Source organism: Rhea pennata, unplaced genomic scaffold (genome assembly GCF_028389875.1).
Source record: "Rhea pennata isolate bPtePen1 unplaced genomic scaffold, bPtePen1.pri scaffold_40, whole genome shotgun sequence".
Classification (NCBI taxonomy): domain Eukaryota; kingdom Metazoa; phylum Chordata; class Aves; order Rheiformes; family Rheidae; genus Rhea; species Rhea pennata.
In genome coordinates, this window is record NW_026907681.1 from 2,146,187 (window position 1) to 2,164,261 (window position 18,075).

Consider the following 18,075-nt stretch of genomic DNA (forward strand, 5'->3'; position numbering starts at 1 on the left):
AGAGGTGGCTGTGAGTGCACCAGCTTGCTTCCTTTACCCTTGAATTCGCCACAGGGCCTGACAAGGCACACATGCTCCCATGCCCTCTATCACCTCCTGCTCTCCAGCTGCATCCACCTCCTCTCCATGGCATCCACACTCCTCCTCCCACACTCACCTGCAGCCCCCACCAGTCCCACCTGCCCCAGCTTTCCAAATGTACACAAGAAAAAGCCTTGTTTTAATATGGGCATGAGCAAATGCAGAAACAGGGCTTCCCAGGCAAGTTGTGGCGTCTTCATGCTTGTGCAAGTCCAATGAGACGTGGCCTGGAGCTACCTGCTTTGCTGAATGTGCTCTGCACTGGAGGCAGACCAGCAACTCGGGGATGCTGAATTATGGGAAGCTCATCCCACACTGGTTCTTCAGCCTTGGTGCCACCACTGCCAGGCTCTCCGCAGGCGAGCGAGCAGGGCTCGGATGGTGAAGCCTGACGGGGATGCTTTCCTGGGCTCTCGGAGGGCAAAGGTTGTGTACGTTGCCAGGAAGCGGACTGTGGGGCTGCTGTCATGCTCCAAGCGCTGAAGTACTGTGGTGGGAGGAAAGAGTGGTGATCATGGCCTGTATCAGCAGAGCCCCCAGGCCCTTCCTGGAGGGAGGGCCAAGGGGAAGCCAGGCACCAGGAAACCTGCCTGTGCTCAGTGATACTCCAAATGTTCCCCAAATTCCCTTCAGGAAGGTAGGCAAGAGCCCTCCAGCCTTGTGCAGGGCACGGGTGCTCTCTGCCTGGCCAAAAGCATTGGCCCTCAAATGCCCCAGAAATTCCCTGCATCTCCAGGCACCAACCCCAGCCAGCCCTGCATGCCCTACGTACAGCTGCACATCTCCTCCAGGTTCTCCCCGTGCCAGTCCAGGAGCCGCCCAGCAAGCCCTAAGCACACACAGCCCATCACAAGGTGAGAGCCAGGCCAGGAGGGAGGGATCTGGGGCTGGGTAGAGGGACGTGGCCTTTGGGGCAGAGATCTAGTGCTGGGGAGAAGGACCTAGGGGCTGGGGAGAGGGACTTGGGGTCTGGTCAGATGGGCCCAGGCATTATGGAGAAAGACCAAAGGACTGTTCAGAGGGTCTCAAGTGCTGGGGAGAGGGATCCAGGCATTAAGGAGGGGGTTGTGGGGGCTGGGGAGGGGGATCCAGAGTCTTGGGAGAGGGACCTGGTGGTGGGGAGAGGGTCACAGACGCTGAGGAGAGGGACATGGGCTCTTGGGAGAGGGCCAGGAGGGCTGGGGAGAAGCACCCAGGTGTTATGGAAAAGGACCTAGGGACTGGGAAGTGGGTCCCATGTGCTGGGGAGAGGGACCTTGGCATTCAGGGGTGAGGCGTGGGGAGAGGAACCGAGTGCTGGGGAGAGGGTCACGGGCATTGAGGAGGGGAACACAGGCTCTTGGAAGAGGGCTGAGGAGAAGGATCTTGGGGCTGGCGAGAGGGTCGTGGGTGCCCGAGGGGGTCTCACCGAGGAAGTATGCCGCCTGCTCACGCAGGGGAGTCCGGGGATCCTCCAGGTACCGGCAGCTGCAGCTCACATACTCGCTGGCTACCGGCCCGGCATTCCGCACCTGCAGGGACCCCCAGTAAAGGTGCTGGCACCGCCGAGCCTGCTCCCCTCTGTGGGACACCTATCCCCTCTCTAGGACAGGCGTTGCCAACACTGGGTCCACCCCCCCTCCCAGGACAGGTGAGGGCACAACCAAGACAGGGTCTAGCACGGCCGGGACAGCTGTTGGCACTGATGGAAAAGATGTTGGCAGAGAAGGGGCAGTGGCTGGCACCGCCAGGACAGGGGCTAGGACTGCCAGGAGAGATGCTGACACCTTTGGGGCAGTGGTTGGCACCTCTGGGAAAGGAGCTAGCCCTGCTTCAGTAGGGGCCGGCACTTCCAGGGAAGATGCTGCTGGCATAGCTGGGACAGGGATTGGCACTGGCTTTGCAAGCAGTCAGATTGCAAATTGTCCCAGGAGAAGCAACCTCCAGGACAAGGGCTGGCACCTGCAGGACAGCTGCTGGCACTGCTGGGACAGGGGCTGGCTCCCACGAGAGGTGCTGGCAACAGCGGGACAGGGGCCAGCACCTCCGGGACAGGCATGGTGCTGCTGGGGCTTCCTTACCAGGTACTCGCCAATGTACCAGATCTGTGCTCTCTCGGCCAGCTTCTGGAGCTGCTTCCAGTGTAGGAGCTTTGCAGCGTCCACGAGAGCTGCCTGGGCCACCTTGGGAGGAGTGGGGAGACGGGTGATGGCACCACGGCCAGGCCAGGGACACCCCACAGCCGCCGCCCCGAGTGTCCCCCGGGTGGCCGTACGGCCTGCCACAGTGCCCTGTACCTGTGCCACCCCGGGGTGTGGGTCACTCAGATGCAGGAAGAGGGGCAGCAGTCCCTGGCGTGCCACCTGCTTCATCTGCTGCCTCTCGCTGCCTGCTGCCCGGCTCAGCAGCTCCCCAAAGAGCCGCATGGCCAGCTCCCGCACCGCTCTGACCTCCTGTTGGGGCAAACACGGCAACGTCAGCAGGGGCGATGGAGAGTAACCAGAAAGGGCTCCCTACCAGCTCCCTGCCGCCATCCTCACACTGGAGAAGAGGGACAGAAGGTCATGGGCCAGCTGCACAGCGAAGCGGCTGCTTTGCGATGGGGTGATGTGGTGCAGCACGTTACTCAGCACCACCAGCGCTTTGGCATCTGTCTCCCCATCAGCGTCCTGCAGCTGCTTCACCACGTGCGGGATCAGCTTCTGCATCTTCCTTGCCTGCAGCGAGACATGCAGCATTTTCCTCAGACCACTGATGGTGGAAATGCTCTGTACAGAGGCACGGGCGGCAAGCGCTCACTCACTGTGGCGGGTCTCTCAGAGAGGAAGAGGAGGCCGCGGAGCGCCAGCCAGCGCATGACTCGGCGCTCGTTGCCCAGCTGCTCCTGGCAGAGGCTCAGTGCCACCTCGTCATCTGCCGCGCACAGATCAGGGCACTGCAGCAGCTGCAACGGCACAGGGTCAGGGTGGCACAGGGACCAGTGGCCACAGCTAGGACCAGGACCCTGGCACGTAGCACGGCATTCCCACTGCCACCTCCCACTTGGCCCCAGCCCTAGCCCCAGCCCCAGCCCCAGGGGCAGCCCCAGCTCCAGCTGGATCCCCTCATCATTGCCCCCTTGTGCACAACCCCTCCACCCCATCCCTGTGCCCTCAGCGCCATCCCCATGTCCCCATCCCCTCAGCCTGGCTCCATCTGCAGCCCTCTGGCCTTTCTTCAGAGCACATGGAGTGCTGAGGGCCAGCACAGAGGGTGCGTGAGACACAGGGGACAGCTGGGGACTAACAGAGGCACCAGCAGAGTCCTAGTTCTGCTGTCACCAGCCACCCCTTCCCACTCATGCCAGCACCTCACAGCCTACCTCGATGAAGAAGGCCATAGAAGGGATCTCCTGGCACCTGTCCTTGCCCCTCAGGGCCACGCTCAGGTTCAGGAAGACCTCAGCACGCTCCTCCAGGGGGTTGCCCTGCATCTGCCTGGCAATGGGCAGGAGAGTCACCGTGGTGGCCAAGACCGATGGGCAAAGTGCAGTGGGACCCCGTGGTGGGACGGGAAGTAAGGACCGGAAGGGGCTTACCTGGCCAGCAAGGTAACCCCCGTGAGGTGAGTCTCAGGCTGGCTGATCATGTCCCAGCCACCCCGCTGCTGCATGGCAGTGACCTGCTCCCTATAGCCACTGCAGCACAACAACGCCTGCATGGCTTGCACCACCACCCTGCGCAGGGAGAAGAGCACTGATCTGTCATCCCCTTCTCCAGCATGGGCACTGGGGGACAGACCGGGTGGACAGGGTACCTGACAGGCCTGTGAGGCATGAGTTTGCCCTCGCGGCTGAAGGCAGGGATGTCCTCTTGCGCACAGACGATGGTAAAGGACAGCTGGAAGAAGAGCGCCAGGTAGAGGCGGGGGAAGAGTGCCTTCACCTGCTGCTTGCACGTGTGCTGCAGGAGGATGATGTTCAGTGCCCGGGTTGCCTGCAAAGACACCAATGGCAGCTCTCACTAGTGCCACAGCTGCATGCACGGGGAGGCTTTGCTCAGCCAGCAAGCCTGTGGGGCAACTCACGGTCAGAGGAAGGATGCAGCTGAGGTCCCTGATGGTGGTGCCCGGTTTGCAGAAGGGCCGCTCCTGCACCACACAGAGCAGCTCCTGCAGCACCTTCTCCGCTGTCAAAGACTGGGAGACCATCACCTCCCACATGGCCACGGCAACACTGTGAGTCCAAGCCAGAAAGGGTCAGGTCAGCATTGTGGCATCCTGCTGACCCTTGCCAGCACTGGCCCACCCGGCAGATCTGTGAGGCCTGGAGGGAGCAGAGCTGCAGCCCTGCGGCTGCTGCACTCAGGCTGGCAACAGGGGAAGTGTACCTGTCACAGGTCGGGGAGCAGCTCAGCAGGCCAGTGACCACCTCGCTGGGGTAGTGGCATGTCAGGCGGAGAAGGAAGGTCTTCAACATGTCCTGGGCTGCGGCCTTACTGATGCCTGGCAGGTGCTCATAGATATGTGCCACAGTCAGCTGCAACTGGAAGAAAGACGGGTTGGCACCAGCCTGCTGCCACAGGAAACCCCTTTGCCAGATAAATTGTGCTCTAGAGCCCCGTGCTTGGGGGTCATCACCAGTGGGCTGGAGGCTTACATGTTCTGGCTTGGCAGCGCAGTATCCCATCATATCCTCGAGCACGTGTGTTGCCGCTGAGGTGTTGTAGGCACTGCTGTCCTTCATGCCCTCGATGGCCATAAGGACCACATCTGCCTGCTCAGCCTCCTCACAGGCCTCCATGGGGCAGCTCGGGGGTCCATCCTCCTCCTTGACCCCAGTTCTCATGGAGACGTCAGGGCGTCTCTCCATATCATCAACCCAAGCCTCTTTTGGGCGTCTGGGGGGTCTGGCCTCCTCCTTGACCCAGGCCTCCATGGGGTGGCTGGGGGGATGGTCCTCATCCTCACCCCACACTGCCGCAGGGCGGCTGGGGTGTCTCCCTGCCATGCCAGCTCTGGGGCTCAGGAGGGACACGAAGGAGCAGTGGTGAAAGGGGGGCCTTCACAGGACCGTGGGCTGGCTGAGGGAGCTCCCTGGGAGATCCTAGCCGTCCCCCTCCCCTCACACTGAGGCGATGCTGTGGGGCATTACGTGACACCACGAGGGACCATTGGAGTCACAGTGGGGGGGACAGTGGAGGTCACAAAGGGCCCTGACATCACCCCGGTCGGTCTCTGCCGCAGCTCACTGCAGTGAGGCCTCCGTGGGGCTGGCTAGGAGGTGAGGGGGGCTGCTCATTAGCTAATTACACAAAGGTGACCCGTGAAGGGCCACCTCTGAGCCAGGGATTCCCCGTGTAGGTCTGAAATAGGGAAGCTGGTGGGGAGTCTCCATGCCCAGGGGCAGCCAGGGGCTGGGGCTCCTGAGGCAGCTGAGGCAGCGGCAGCCATGGGGCAAATCGGGCTGGTAGGGGCGGTGGGCAGGGGGCAGGCAGTTTTGGGGGGGGTTAGCCAGGAGAAGAGAAGGCTGAGAGGGGATCTTATTAATCTCCACAAATACCTTAAGGGAGGGTGCGGGGGGGAGTGTCAAGGGGATGGGGCCGAACTCGGATCAGTGCTGCCATGCGACAGGACAAGAGGCAATGGGCAGACTGTCTCTACCACAATAAAACCTGAACATGAGGAAAAAGCAGTATTTTCAATATGTGACCTGTTACAGACAACCTTCCTCCTCACCTCCCAACCCTGCCATTTCTCTCATCAGCCACTGGAGACTTACATCACTCCTGTTAAAACCTAGCCTGTTTCCATTCGAATCTGTAGCTGAATGTTGCAGCTCCTACGCACCAATTCCCACCTGCCCTCCTTAGAGAGTTGGCTGCAGACATAGGAGGGTTTTTCTTAATTGCAAACAAAAATAAAATAAGATACAGCTTAATACACAGTCAAATGCACTCCTCTACTGTATGTTAAGTCCAAGCTGCCTCCAGTGAGGGCCACTTTCCACAAGAAATTACCTTCCTTGGACTGTTTTTGACTGGTAGGTAGAAATGGATAGACAGAAGCACTGCTACGGAGTAGACTAAGGAGACAATCAGACTCCTCAAAAGACAAGGCAAGTTTGAGGCTCCCTGAGGCTCAGAGCAGCAACTGGAGAGCTGAGCGGTATCTGATGGATAATGAGCAAGGGGAGGAGGAAAACGGGAAAGTTACAGAAAGTTTTCCAGATAGTCCAGATAGTCTGATATAAAGGGAACTTTACACATGACCACTTTGATGAGGACAGGTGCAAATATGTGAAAGATCAGTGAGATTACATCGACAGCATTATAGCCCGAGCAGTGGTAATGCAAGGCAAGGGGCAGAGCAGTACTTCTTCTCCTGAGATTAATATCATTCCTGAAAATTTCCAGTGTGCTTTCATGGGAAAATGTTGACATTTTATTAAAACTATTCAGCCATTTCAGCTGAGGAGAAGGTGCTCCTATCTTTTCTTTAAATGTTGAAAACAATTCTTCACCTTTCCAGGCAGAGCTCAGGTGTCTAAGCACAGGCACCCAGGGGCACTTGGGGAGGCCCCAGTGTGTCGGAGGTAGCTGCTTGGGCCTGGCAGCTCTCATGGAGGACCTGTGGGAGCCCCTCGGAGCTGCAGATGGAGGCTGGGCAGAGGAGAACAGGGCACCTACAATGGCACCAGCTGTCTGTATTCCTGCGGCTGCAGTCCGCCCCAGTTCTGGAAATCACTTTCCTTTAAAGAAAAAATAATCGCCCTCAAAAGATCCAGTAGCCTTTCTTTTACACTCATGCCTGCACCATTAAAAAGATATTTGTGAGTCTTGCGCAGAGCTCAGTGGCCCCCGAACACTCCCTGCCCAGGGCTGTCCATGCCACTCCTCACTCTCTGTACAGAGTAAGTCGTGCACACCGCGGAAAGGAATGACCACAGAACCCAACATCCCAGCCCTGTGCCTGACGGCAGCCTATCAGGTACTCAGGCAGACGTGACCTCACAACCACTCATCCCAGACAGGAGGGAAGTGCTGGCCTATCAGCTTCACCCACAGAAGTGACGTCACAGTCACTTTCCCACCTATGTGCCTGCTCGTGGTCCGTCACCTGCAGACACAGAAGTGACCTCACCGGCACCTTCATGGCTGTGTGCCTCTCACTGCCCTATGGGCTTCTGAGAAACAATAAATCTCATAAAAATGTCTCCAGCCACCAGTCTCCTGGTGACCAGGAGCTGCATCAGCTGACCAGATGCAACTGACCTCCTAATCGCCTACCGAGCCAATGGGCCTGCTGATGATCTTTCCCCTTCCCTTATGGAAACGACCTTAGCATGGTCTTGGCTTCCATCCAGTCAGGTGCTCAGGCAGAAATTACACCATAACCATCCCCTCAGCCACGTGCTTGCAGCTGGCCTCTTAGAGGCTGAGGTGCAAGTGATCTCTCAGTCACCATCCGAGCCATGCAACTGTTTCTGGTATGCCCGATACTCAGTTCTAAATACCTCACTATCAGCATCCTGGCCCTGTGCCTCATGGTGGCCTACCAGGTCCTTGGGCAGAAGTGATCTTGCAAACAATTACCTCAGGCATGAGCCAAAGGCTCATCAGAGCAGCTGTCAGCTGCTCAGCTGGAGAGGTCCTAACAATCACCTATCAGACCCACATGTGGTTGCTTCTGGCCTTGCAGTTTCTATGACGGACAGGGTTTATGTTCTTGCTTGGGAAGTTGTGTCTGCCTCAGCCTCGGACAGGCTAGCAGCAAGGTCATGGCTGAGGCATGTGTGTGTGAGGTCACTCCTGCCTTAGCAGCTGACAGACCAGCAGTAGCCACATGGCTTGGCTTTTGATGGGAAGGTTACTTGTATTTGATCAGCTGAAAGTGGGAGTTTAGTAAGCATTCTGTCTGGGGACCCTGGCAAGAATTGCAGAAACTGCAGGCCTCCAAAAACCTAGTGACACATTGCAAAATATGCTCAGCTGAGATGGACATCTGAACTGCCAGGTCAGAAATGACTCCCTTAGGTAAGAGACGAGTATCTGAAAAGATGGGGACCATAATACTGAAGAGAATCACAGAGTTATTTGCATAAAACTTCAGCTTTGCAAGCCAAACTATGCTCCTAAGGCGTTAAACAGGATAGCTTTGATAAAGGATATGCACTGTAAGGTTACTTTGGGCTCAGGAGGCCTTTAGGACTCTCTGATGTTTCTACATTGTATATTTAACTTTGTATTAGTAAACTAAACTCCTTCCCCCCGCCCTAGGTGGAGGTTCTTGAGGGGAGGGAGGTGGAAAGCAGCAACCTCCTCTGCCTAAAGACAGCGGGATGCTGCCCAGTGAAAAGAGCCGCATCATGTAAGGAGCCAGCTTGGTGCCTGATCTTGTGCTGATCATTTGCACACACCTTGTGAGCCCAGAGGTCCTTGGCCACCTTTGGTGTTAGTGCAATAGATTCTCTGTGTATTTGGGAGAAGGAGGCAAGGGAAGGCAGTGAGCAATGTGTAAGTGCTCCAGGGCAAAGGCTCACAGCTCAGTCTTGATGGTAATAAAGGAAAGGCACAACCAATTGTTCCCTTTTATGGATTGTGCCCAGGGTGACAGAGTGAAGATGTCCCATGTCTTGGAGAGAGCCTTGCCAGGAGATGAAACCCGTCTGCAGGGGACTGTTATGTTTGGAGTGGTAACAGTGTAGTGAAGGGCCACGAGAGTGGCGCAGGTGAGCTTCTCCTCCGTGAAGGTTTGCACCTTTCAGGTCACTTGTGACTCAGTCCCAGAAAGACCAGCAGCAGGCACCTTGATGCCCTTTGTGCTTGCGAGGTGAGTTGTGCCTCTGAACCTGGTAGGCCAACAGCATGCCGCTAGCTTTGGTGCAGATGGTGAGGTCCCTTGTGTCTCAGTGCTTCATGAACGGGGAGCAGGCCCCTTGCTGCTGTTTGTACTTGTTTAGGGCAATTGTGCCTGAGTCCCTAACAGGCCAGGCAGATCTATGGCTCCATGGATGCCTGTGACGTCACTTCGGCCTCAGGAGCTGCCAGTCCCGCTTGATGCATATTGCTGATGTTTGTGTTGGTAATGAAATTTGGCCTCAGTGTCTGCTAGGCCACTAGTGGACACAGTGCTCCTTTTTGTACTTGTGAGGTGACTTTTGCTTCAGTACTTGATTAGACAACATCAAGCACATGGTTCCTTTTGCCCTTGTGCTTAGGGCCTGGTAGTCCAGCAACACGGAAGCACATTCCTTCGATGCAGATTCTGTTGTCCTTTGTATCTGTACTAGGTGATAGTTGGTGGGAATGGTCCGTGTTGTAACTTTTGTATCTATACTACCTGATAGTTGGTGAGAATGGTCTAATATTGTAACTTTTTAGTGCCTAGAACAGTACCACTGTGTTAAGCAGAGTACAAATAAGTAACTAAGAAGGTCTTGGAAATCTGTGAGAAAGAACAGCGTTTGGTTACATATAGATTCTGTGGCAGGAAGCCACAGAATAACCATGAGAAGCAGGCAACATGAAGGTCTCCAGTTGAAGAGTAATGAAATAGTGACCCCCAAAGTCAAAGTGGCCCCCGAAATAAGTCTGCATGTGTGCGCAGTATCATAGCCCAGTTATGCAAGCAGGGCAGAGTTGGGCTAGACTCCCTGCACTTGTTGGCCCCATGTGCCGGGACTCCCACCTACCACCAATAATCATAAATACCGGAATTTTGCCAGAGGAGAGGGAGGCTGCTACACAGCAGAGGGCCACGTTGCCTCCTCGGGGATGCCTGAAAAGATTGTGCCTGTCGACTCTCTCTCTCATCATGCAGATGATCGGGACAAGCATTGGAGTGGTCCTTCTTGAGACTACCATCGAGTCCGTCTGTTTGTAAGTATCTACTGATAAACTGCTTGCTGCTGAAGAGTGTTTGTGTGAGAGAGAGTTTGTGCTGGCTTGCCAAACAGGACATTTGGCCCCCGGGAATCTAACTAGGGCATCATTGCTGCTGAAGAATCTGACAGGCCATCAGCAGACCCATTGCTGCTGTTTCTGGTTCTGAGTTCTGGTTCTGCATGAGTACCTGGCAGAGCCGCAGTGCAGACATTAGTGCTGTTTGTGCTTCTGAGATTTTTGTGCCTCTGTCCATGAGAGGCCACAGCACGAGCATGGCTTCAATGCAGAGTGTGAGGACACTTTTGTTTAAGTATGTGAGAGGCCGGGGTAGGCACCTAGCTGCTGCTTTTGCTTGTGAGGTAGCTATTGCCGTGCTGTCAGATATGCCAGCAGATGGCTTTGATGGAGACTGTGAAGTCACCACTTCCTGAGAACGGGATAGGCAAGCTGCAATTAAATTCCTTTGATACGTATTTGAAACACTTCTGCAACTGTAAATGACAGACAACAAGGAGACACATTATTACTCTCTGTGGCTGTGAGGTCAGTTCAGCCTCTCTGCCTGACAGGGCCCTGGCAGGCCCATGGCTGCTCTTTGTGCTTGTGAGGCCCCTTCTGCCTCAGGCCCTCGTAGGCCAGTGATAGGCGCATGGCTGCTGTCCGTGGTTGTGAGGTGGCTTGTGCAGCAGGGACCCTGTTAGGGGTCACTGGCAGGCCCCTGGCTGCTGTTTGTAGCTGTGAGGTCACTTCTGCCGCAGTGTGTCTGTTAGGCCAGCGTTGCTCACATGGCTGCTCTTTGTGTTTCTGGGGTCACTTCTTCCTCAGTGCCGGACAGGTCGCTGCTGGGCCCTGGCTGCTGCTTGTGGTTGTGAGGTCACTTGGACCTCCGTGCCGCAGAGGCTCGTGCTAGGTCCACGGCTGCTTGTGAGGCCGCCTCTTCCTGAGTGCCTCATGGGTTTCTTATAGGTGCATGGCTATGGTTTGTGGCAGTGGGGTCCCTTCTGCCTGAGGCCCTGACAGGCCAGTGCTATGGCCGTGTCTGCTCTATCAGGCTGTTTGGTTACTTCTGCCTGAGGCCCAGATAGGCCACTGCTAGTAACACGGCTGGTGTTTGTGCTTGTGAGGTCCCTTACGCTGCAGAGTCCGACAGGTCAGTGCCTGCCAGTGAGGTCATTTTTGCAGTAGTGTCTGGCCAGTGCCAGGCCCATGGCTGCTGTTTGTGGTTGTAAGATCATTTCTTGTGGTTGTGTGGATTGTCTCTTTCTAACAGTCCTCGAGGAGAGGTTTGTTCTGTATCTGCAGCTGCAAACCTGTCCCTGTTTGCCCTCCTCATTTCCCTGGGTCATGTCTATAGTTGCTGTGAGTGTCAGAGATGTTGGTGCTGTGGGGTCACAAAGATGACTGAAGGGTTGGAGCATCTCCCATAGGAGGAGACACTGAGAAAGCTGGGACTGTTTCTGCTGTAAAGCAGACTGCTGGTGGGGATCCTTTCCAGGTATCTAAATATCTGACGGGAGGGTTTAAGGAAGATGGAGACCATGACTCTGAGTGGTTCTCTAGCACCCAGCAAGAGGAAGAGAGGCAATGGGCACAAAATGGCAAATCATGACTTTCCACCTGAGGGCAGAAAAACACTTTTTCACTCTGAGGGTAGGTAAGCGCTGGAAGAGGTTCCTCGAGAAGTTGTGGAGTCTTGGCTTGATGAGATACTCCAAACCTGCCTGACCCAGTCCTGGACAACCTGCTCTAAGCCCCCCTGCTTGGTCAGGTGGGTTAGACCAGGGGATCTCCAGAGGTCCCTGCCAATATCATCTATTTTGTCATTCTGTGAAAACAACAAAACTCACACTCAAAACAACCGTTCAGAGAAAACAATGAAGAAACCAGAGGGTTGCTAGCAGCAGCTAGATTGTCTAGGTTGTTTTCAGTGTCTGTGGATGTGGAAGGGAAAGAAAGAGAGGTTTTAATTCCAGATCTGTTCTTTTCATGCCATGTGCATTAAGAAGAAGAAATCACTAGTCAGGATATCAGGATGGAGGCATCTGTGATGCTGCTGACAGGAGGTTGAAGGACTACAGCAGAGGGGCCTGGGTGCAGCAACCGCCTCATCTACCTTGTGCACCTGAATTTGCCCATGTGCTTGTTGCTCGGGCTGCCCTTGTGGGAGCATTTCACTCTCTCTCCTGAGTCAGAGAGCCTGGGAAAAGCAGCCGCTCAGCTGAGGTCTGAGCACCAAGTGCTGGGGGTGCTCGCTTGGTCTGGTGCAAGTACTGTAGGTATTGAGGGATTGTTTAGTTTCTTTTGGGGAAACAGTTTCCTGATGTGAAGAAGTAAAGACTAGTGCTAGACCAGGAGTGGGCAGAAGGGGTGTCCATGAGTCTGTTCTGCACTTTCCTTATTCCTGGCATTTCTGTTGATGTGCATCCAGATACAAGACCCCTTGCACTTCCTTTTCCTCACAACAGCCACACTGTCGGCCGCCTTTGTCACACAGACGTGTTGCTTGCTCATGGCCAACTTGCCCACCCGGATCCCTGGGTCCTTCTCTGGAAAGCTGCTCCTCAGCTGGTCAGTCCCCAACGTGTCCTGATGCCTGGGGATTTTTCTTCTCATGTGCAGGACTTGAGATTTCCCATTGCCAAACTTCATGAGGTTCCTCTCTGCCCCTTTCTCCAGCCTGTCAATGGCCCTCTGCATGGTGCCACAACCTGCCTGGTTGTGCAGTAAATGTGGACCAGGCAGCACTCGTGTGTGCCTGTTGTGGGTAATGGGCTGCAGAGGGCTGTGGGCAAGGAAGTGCAAAGGCTGGAGGGGTAAATGCAGATCTGTGGATTTATACAAGTGCTGTGCAGGGCTGGTGTGTTCACATGAGCAGAGCTGCTCAGCCAAGGGCTCCGCGGGCATGAACCCCTTTTTTGTAGTTGTAGGGGCAGAAAGGATTGCATGTTGGAGTGTATCACAAGGTAACTGCAGGCACCGCTTCTGTGCTCACAGCTCCTGCCCGACCTTTAAAAACGTTGCTTCATTTTGAAGTAGAATATCCCCTTTCGGGACTTTTTTTTTTTTCCTTTTAATTTCCTTTAAGCTTAGGTACTAGATTTGTTCCTTGATGATTAACAATCATGGAGAAGTTTTCAATGCCCAGTTAGCTAGTAGAGGCAAGAGAGACAAAATTTGGAGTGGATTTTTTTTGTAGTTGTTTTTTAATTCAGCTATTAATCCTCTGGCATCCAAACAAGAAAGCAGGTGAAGGTATTCTCTAATTACAATTTGGCTAACTGCATTTTTAAAGCAAAAAAGGTGTTCCTTGGGAAGCACAAACCCATGTGAAACCTGTAGCAGCTCCCCATCCCTGTGCAGGGAACAGCCCAGGACAGCATCTCCCATGGCATGGGCTGGGACAGTGGTTGAGTGGTGACCCCCCACCACGGGGTGCAGATAGAGCAGAGCCAGGACCAAGGCTGGGCACCATTGAGAAGGGGTTCTGCCCATTTTTGAGGCTAGTCACCTCTGGGAGCCTCTGTCCTGCACCTGAGGGGATGCGCTGGGTCCCCCGGCCCAGATGCAATCCCATCTAACGTGCTGTAGGTGACCTTGCTTGTGCAGGCTGGTTCAACTAGATGATCTCCAGTGGTCCCTTCCAACCTCAACGATTCTGTGATTCTTCCTTTGCCTTTGGTGTGCCAAAATCCTCTTGTCTTTTTCAGCACAGATGCTCCCCAGCCTCTCTGCTCCCAGCCTGAGGCTTTGAAGAGTGTTGGGCTGTGCCGGCTGGTTGCGCTGAACTCAAGAACTCATCATTTGTTAAGGAGAAGAATTTCTTGGAGCTTAGCAGTTCTACACCTACGACAGATGCTGGACAACACTGAATACGCCAGAGGTATAGGAAAACTAGAAAGATTTGTAAAGCTCGAAATGTAATGGAGCTGGTAATACAGAGTCATGGTGGGATAGCTCACATGACTGGAATGCGGTCGTGGATGGCTACGTGCGTTCTAGGAAAGACAGGCCAGGAAGGCGAGGTGGTGAGTTCCTCTTTATGTGAGAGAGCAATTGGAATGCCTCGAGTTCTGCCTAGGAGTGGAGGAGGAGGCAGTCAAGAGCTTATGGGTGAAGATCAAAGGGCAGGCTAGCATGGGGACCCCGTTGTGGGTGTCTAAGACAAGTCACCTGACCAAGAAGAGGAAGTCAATGAGGCCTTCCACAGACAGCTGGAAGTAGCCTCCCAGTCACAGGCCCTGGTTCCCATGGCAGACTTCAACCACCCTGACATCTGCTGGAAGGACAGCACAGCTAGGCACAAACAGTCCAGGAGGCTCCTGCAGTACCTCTATGGTAACTTCTTGACACAGGTGGTGGAGGAGCCTACGAGGAAGGTTTTCTTGCTGGACCTTGTCTTAAGCAACAAAGAAGGACTGGTTGTAGATATGAAGGTTGGGGGCAGCCTTGGCTTCAGTGACCATGAGGTGGTGGAGTTGAGGATCCTGCAGGAAAGAACTAAGGCAACAAGCAGGACTGCAACCCTGGACTTCAGGAAAGCAGACTTCAGGCTCTTCAGAGACCTAATTGGTGGAGTCTCATGGGTTAAGGCCCTAGACGGAAGCGGGGTCCAAGAGAGCTGGCTAGTATTCAAGCATCACTTCCTCCAAGCTCGAGTGAGGCATCCCAAGGAGAAAGAAGTCCAGCAGATGGGGCAGGACACTGGCATGGATAAGCAAAGAGCTCTTGGCCAAATTCAGACAGAAGAAGAAAGTACACAGAATGTGGAAGCAGGAAGAGGCTAGTTGGGAGGATTATAGGAATGCTGTCAGAGTATGTAGAGATGTGACGAGGAAGCCTAAGGCCCAGCTGGAATTAAGTCCAGCGAGGGATGTTAAGGACAACAAGAAGGACTTCCTCCTATACCGCAGCAGCAAGAGGAAGGCTGGGGAAAATGTGGGCGTGCTGCTGAATGGGGCAAAAGCCCTGGTGACGAAGGCTGCAGAGAAGGCAGAATTACTGAATGCCTTCTTTGCTTCAGTCTCCACTGCTAATGGCAGCCCTCAAGAATCCCAGAGGCTGAAGACAAGGGAGAAAGTCTGTAGAAAGGAAGATTTTCCCTTGCTTCAGGAGGATCGGATTAGAGATCTTCTGGGCAAGCTTAATGTTCACAAACGCATGGGTCTTAATGGGATACACCCACGAGTACTGAGCTGCAGATGCTCTTGCCAGACCACTCTCCATCATCTTTGAAAGGTCCTGGAGAACAGGAGAGGTGCCTGAGGACTGGAAGAAAGCCAATGTCACTCCAGTCTTCAAAAGGGGCAAGAAAGAGGTCCCAGGTAACTACAGGCCAGTCAGCCTCACCTCCATCCCTCAAAAGGTGATAGAACAGCTCATTCTGGATGCCATCTCCAAGCATATGGAGGAAAACAGGGTGGACTGTGAGGTTGATTGAGGATTGAGAACTGGCTGAACGGCAGAGCTCAGACGGTTGTCGTCCGTTGTGCAGAGTCTAGTTGGAGGCCTGTGGCTAGTGGAGTTCCCCAGGGCTCAGGACTTGGTCCCATCCTGCTCAGCTTATTCATCAATGACCTGGTTGAAGGGACAGAGTATCTCCTCAGCACGTTTGCTGACGATACCAAGCTGGGAGGAGTGGCTGATACAGCTGAGTGCTGTGCTGCCATTCAGAGAGACCTGGCCAGGCTGGGGACTGGGGCAGAGAAGAATGTCCTGAGGTCTGACAAGGGCAAGTGCGGAGTGCTGCACTGAGGGAGGAATAACGCGAGGCACCAATACTAGCTGGGGCCTGACCTGCTAGAAAGCAGCTCTGCAGAGAAGGACCTGGGAGTGCTGGTGGACAACAAGTTAATTATGAGCCCGCAACGTGCCCCTGTGGCCAAGGCAGCCACAGGTATCCTGGGGTGCATTAGGAAGAGGTTAGAACCTCATTAGGGTCTTGGCAGCAGCAGCAATGTTGTCTGTGATGTTCCTTTTCCCACACTGGCTCTTTTTGCATGCATTCAGATGTGCCCATGTGTAGTAAGAGCACCTGTGGAAGATCTGGTGAGGACTCAGGCAACTGGCAGAGCACGTGAGAGCAGCCCCAAAGGGTGCTCTCTACCCACTGACCAATCCAGTCAGGGCGGACATGCATATTGCCCTTTGTCAATGATGTCTAGCTGCTTTGCAGCCAGTTGCTACTCCAGCTGCATATGGTCGAGATGAAGAAATAGCTCTAGTCTGACCAAGTGTGTAACTCTCCTCAGTGTGTATAAGGATCTGAAGGGAGAGTGTCAAGGGGATGGGGCTGGACTCTTGTCGGTAGTGCCATGCGGCAGGACGTGAGGCAACGGGCACAACCCGAAACACAGGCAGTTCTGCCTGAATATGAGGAGGGAGTTCTCTACTGTGAGAGTGACAGAGCACTGGAACGTGTTGCCCACAGAGGTTGTGGAATCTCCTTCTCTGGAGCTATTCAAAGCGCGCCCAGATGCACCCCGTCTAACCTGCTGTAGGTGACCCTGCTTGAGCAGGGGGGTTGGACTAGAAGATCTCCAGAGGTCCCTTCCAACCTTACCCGTTCTGTGAAAAGGGCCTTTAGGGGACGCGGAGTGACTCCTGGCTGGCCATCCAACCTGGGTGTCCAGCAGCTTCCCAGCTGTGACCGCTCTGCGCGGTTCCCGGGGCTCCCCATGCACTTTGGAGTAGAAGTCATTCATTAAAGTGAGGTCCTCCTGAATGGCTGCACAACTCTCTGGTGTATCAACCGCTTACGAAAGCCCCATAAACAGCACCTGCTGCCCTACTGCCCTTACGCACTGAGCCCATCCATTCATTGTAGAGTTACCTTTCTTATGCCATGCTGAGTATTCCCAGTCCCCTTCTGGGGAAAATATGTGTGGAAAGGGCTCCGGGGAGGATTTTCTCCATCACCTTCTCAGGGATCAAGCTGAGGCTGACAGGCAGACAGGCTGCCAGGTCTGCATCCTCCTTCTTGCCGTGCTTGTGGGTAGGAGTGATTTTTACTTTCTTCCAGAGCTCAGGAACCTCCCCCAGTTTTATATACGCTTTTCAGGGAGTACTTCATACCAATTTTCCTACCGGTTACAATTTCATTATTCGCTCTGCGCTTGCACTTTCACCTTCCTGTTAATTAGCTTACGAAGTGGAGAAGAGGCGGTGACATCATTATCATGGCATTTCCATCTCATTATTCATTTAGGGGTGTCTAGGATAACATGTTAATAAGCCTTCATGAACCGACAGTCACTTGTGGGTTATTCCGCTGTTTTTGAGTTGCCTACCTCTCACATTCTTTGACGTGCTGTGGTTTCAGCAAGGTCATTCCGCTGCAGCTGGTTATCCCTTGCAATGCTGTTTTTCTCTCCACCTTGGCCTTGAGTCGTGTTAACTATTTGCAGGGGTTTCCTCTCAGCATCGCTCCAGCATCGCCATGACAACAGCCAGCTCCTTCAGCATGCAGACTGATGCCTGTCCAACTGGTCTACAAGTCGCTGAGGCCTAGTATGAGCTGGGGTACTGCCTCCCTCCTCCCTGGGACCTTTCTGCAGCCCACAGCTAAATGCTAAAACTCATCGCAGGTTGAAAGGGTCAGCGGGTACACCTGGAATGGGTGAGTGAGTTCGATGGACTGCTCCCAAGATGGCTGGGGATCAGAAGTGCTTGCTGGGTGAGGCAAGGGGGCTTGTTCAGCCTGGAGAAGAGCTTTCAAGAGCACCTCAGGGCCTGGGAAACCTACTCTGCCACCATAGCTGACCCTGCTGGGAGCCAGAGGTTGGGCTAGAGGCTGCCGGAGGTCCTGCCTTGCCTCAGCAAGCCTGTGATTCCTTCCGCTCCAGCTCTTCTCTTGCTGATGTTGGAGAAAGCACTGAGGTTCCGTGGGACCATGGAAGTACATCAGACACAAGCACGATCTGCCCTGGGTCCTGCTTTGCTTCACCTCTTAGTCTCTTTCTCGCTCTTTTCCCCAGTCTAAGTTCTTCCCTCTTGCCATCCACATAGCCTTGCCTCCAAACAGCCCGTCTCTGTTTGCCCTTTCCCCACAGGGAAAGGTTTTGCTTGTCTTGAACCGTCTTCTGGTGTTTTTGAGACACCTTTGAGATGGTAATTCCTACCTTGGCCAGCAATGCCATTACACTAGCAGCTCCTG